The sequence below is a fragment of the Haliotis asinina genome, chromosome 13 (assembly GCF_037392515.1).
Source record: "Haliotis asinina isolate JCU_RB_2024 chromosome 13, JCU_Hal_asi_v2, whole genome shotgun sequence".
NCBI lineage: Eukaryota > Metazoa > Mollusca > Gastropoda > Lepetellida > Haliotidae > Haliotis > Haliotis asinina.
This window is the reverse complement of record NC_090292.1, coordinates 30831761-30836176: the sequence shown is the minus strand read 5'-3', so window position 1 is coordinate 30836176 and position 4416 is coordinate 30831761.

Below are 4416 nucleotides of genomic sequence, written 5' to 3'. Positions count from 1 at the left end.
CAGAACGCCTAAAAACACTTTCCAATATTTTCAACTGAAATATATGTTTAAAGACGAAAATCAATGAAAATTGGACAATGGAAATGTTTTTATTTTTTTATAAAACAAACAGAATTTAAAACTGTTATGACACGCAGTCTGGCTTGCAAGAAATTCTGTTTGGAAATACCTACGCAATTATTGTTCACTGGGTTTACACTGGGACGATGATTCACTGACAAACGGAGAATATTTGCCATGTTTTACAGTAAAACCCACGCATTTCCTGAACAAATGTTCCTACAAATACCCAATGATGACATTATATACGGAGTAATACTTTTAACGATTTCTAAATAAATATTCCTACAATTATGACATTATTTAGAGAGGATTACCCTTAACGATTGGAACTTACAACTCGACTGTACCACAGACTTATCACGTTCTCTAAACATGTGGCTACTACAACAGTGACATGTTCTCCAAATATATGTAGCTTGTTGGATTATGATATGACGGGGATCTTGTCACGTAAATACCTCATTATAGTAATAGTATATGATGGTTGAATTGATGGTATTTCCTCCTCTTGGTTTCTGTCTACAGACGTTTGAAATGGTATCAAGAGTATCATCTTCAATGTTCCAGGGTGTTATATGTCCATGCAGTTATGACAAATACTTTACACGATGGTTTCTGTCCTTGATTTCTGTTTCAAAGTTCCACACGAACCCACGTGACCTCTTGATCCTGTTAGTCGCTTCTGTCGACGAGCATAGACCGCTGAGGACCAATCGGATCTTGGGTACCAGTAAATTTGGGTAACCAGTGGTTAAGGCGTTCGCTTGTCGCACTCACTCACTCACTCACTCACTCACTCACTCACTCACTCACTCACTCACTCACTCACTCACTCACTCACTCACTCACTCACTCACTCACTCACTCACTCACTCACTCACTCACTCACTCACTCATACTGTTCTGACAATTCAGCATTGCCTTTAGTAGATTTGCCTTGGGCAATGCCTTCGGCACGATTTTGGCATTGTTACACCATTGCAGATCAGCCAAACTCTAGGAGATTCCGCTTGATCCCAACAACCCAGTTCCGCCAATTTCCTGTCCTTCACCTTCTGAACTGGCCGCTAACTTCACCGTATACGGCATTACAACATCGCAGGTTGCGTCACAGATCTCCTCAAGGTGTTCGTAGCCCTGAATCAGGGGCAGAAGATTAGTATTACTGATGCAGTCAAATTAAAGGGGGGAAGATATCATCCGTGACTTTTCCAACGTTGGCACACCCTTTGGTTTGTCACGTTTGAATCTTCAAAGAAATGGGCGTACCAGTGGATCTAATGAGTCACTCATAGCAGTACGGTGAACATGAAGTCAAGATAATCGGTGTCATGTGGTTTGTGGGGACATCTGGTGTGCGAAGAACTGATCGTGTTTACACTGAGGAAAACATTAGAGGTCTGCATCATCGTAACCACACACTTTGTTTCGCCGAGTCCCACGGAGCAGTGGGCTAGCCAAGAGGTTAAAGCTTCGCTCATCATGCCGAAGGCTGGGATTCGATTCCTCACATGGGTACTATATGTTTAAAGCCAATGTTCGATGTCCCCACCTGCCGCAAATTTATCGGCATTTTGCAAAAAGCGATGTAAAACCTCTCTCACCTGCTCAGTCCGACTCTGAGGCACCAGGATTATTTGTTTTGATGTTGGCAATGCCATTCCCCAAATCAATATATTAAATGTGATTTCTTTAGTTCGCAGCATTATAACCGTTGGTTATAACTATTGGGTTGTCAGTCATGCTAAGATGAGGTAATTTTAAGATGATGTCGACAGTCGGTTTACTCATGACTATCTGCTGAAAGTGGATGGGGATGGACCTCCTATGTGTGTTTCTAGGTTGCACTGTTTACCATCAGACATATTCTGCTTGACTGTGGACTTTTTCTACTGCATGGGATTAACGCTGAAGATTTTCCCGCGTGAGCAGACATCTCATTGTTATCTACTTAAGGGAGGTTGACTTGTACCATAAACTGCATAAAACAAATGACTTATTTCGTGTTTGTAGATTGTGTGCTATGACATTTTATGTACATAATAGTGCAGTCAATAAATATCCTTTTAAAAAGTCATATAATTTTATCTTTGTACTTAAAATGATTATGCATGTTGACTTGGTGTCGTCTCTAGACAAATCGAATGCGACGTAAAACTCAATTCAACTCAGGCTTAGTCATCAGGTTCAACAGATTGAAAACATGACATGATCAGCTGAACAGACGTTTATGTTGACCCAAACAGGGACTGTAATCTGCGGCAACTACGTCAACGTCTCCAGAGTTAACGACTTCAGACATAGTGGGACGTTATTCCACAAGTGTCTACAGCAGGCGAAATTCAAAGAAAGCTGGACAATCCGGCATCTGTCTAATCCGGCAAGTTGTCAACACCGGGATAAAATCCAAGTTTCTTCCGTGACTTGTACATTTGTCATCAGCTCTGCAATCCGGCACATTGACTAAACCGGGTGGTGCCGGATTAGACAGCTTCCACGTAGTCATGTAGTTATTCATTCGAAATCTGGACTCTCAGTGTACATGGCTGGTGTGCAAAGCCTCAGATTCCTCTGTGAAATGTGCCATATCGTATATTTTGGATTATACATTCCCATAAAACTACAAAGTCCAGTCCCATCCTGGATTTGAACCCATACCCTCAGAGTCGGGCACAATATCGCTAGCACGACCTCTCTACCGCTTCTCCCGCTTAACTGCCAGTGGGTGAAATGCTTCACCTGGTAACCGAAACCATTACTCTTGTTTCAAGAAGTCACAATGAATCTTCTTAATTTGTGTATTGTGTTTTGAAAAACATAGATGTCTGAATGGGTAATTCTTTTTAGAAGAAATAAGTATTTCAAATTCTGTAATAATATGTTATTCGAGATATGTAATTTGTTTTTCTAAATCAAATTATGTTTTCCAAGTGTAGGTAACTGAAGTGATCTTTTATCAACCATCTGCCTTCACTCTCCTGAAGACATGTGGGTGCCATTGTACAAGGCAACCTTACAGCCGAGACAGTCGCATGTCTGTGTTATAGTGTGGAAGTTTGCCCACCTTAGCCCTAAAATCAGTTTGTACAACGACAACCTGAACCGATCGTAATGCAAATTTTGCAACGTCATTGCGAATGAATACCTTGTATTGACTATCCTCAGAAACAAATTCCGTTGTTATGAACTGGATTTAAGCATCTGGTGTCATTGTGGGTATGCTAGTTTTGAAATAATCACGAACAAGAAGTATCTTTAAACATTTATTTGGACACAACCATAGTATTGCGCCGTGTTAAAAGCCATTAAGTTGTCACATTGACTGGTATTGTAGCTCAAGCAGGAGATCCCGAGGGTATATATATGAAACACCGCAGCGGACGAACTAGCTATGAGTTCATTTGGGAAACGGTATTATCCGGTCTTATAACCAACCAGATTTTGGGTTGAAATGTTTTACAGAGAATTTCAAGAGAAAGCGTCGTGAAACTGCTTTAAGTGTTCTGATGTTATTTCACCGTTTTGCTATATACCCACACACGGCACACTTGAACCTAAAAGTCATTTTAAAAAAAATATGTCTGAGATTGAACGTGACCCAGAAATATTTATTTCAATATATATTGGTTTTCAAAGCTATTTAAAGTTAGTTTATGAGGAATGAGTATTGTATTTCATTACAAAGAAAATATCGGAAAGCAACTGATATTTTGAAATAAAAATGCAAATTGGAAATTCGGTCATTATCGTGCGTGACACTCACTAGTAGAATGACTGTTATTTCATTTCCAAGAAGTTCATAGTACATAGCTCGTCAGCTGTACCAGTAGTCGTACGATGAGTATGAATATGAAAATAGTTATGTTATGTGAGCTAGACCGGGCAGACAAGCAGTTCAGATAGCGCTACACACATCTGACAGAATATGGCCAGTGTTTTACACAGAGACTTAAACACAAATGCAAACACCCGTAAACAAGTTGTAGACATGTTCGAGATCTTTTGTTGCGAAAGACAAAACTTGTGCGACTTAGAACAAGGAAGAGCAGGCTCATTTCAAATTACGAAGTGATAATTTTTCAGTGACATTATATTTGTTACATTTGTAGATATAATTTACATATTTTCGGTGTTGAATCTTCTAAATCAACATGAAAGTCATTTTCGTAAATTGAAATGAGCATAGGGTATAGAAACAACACACAGTTCAACCATCACAACCGTCACAATGATGTTCACCTCCTTTGATCCTCTATTAACTGTTTAAAAAAACTGGTCAAGGTTTAAAGGATATATTATGTATGTTGAATGTAAAATAAAAAAAATCCATCAAGAAAAAGTCAAATTCTTAGG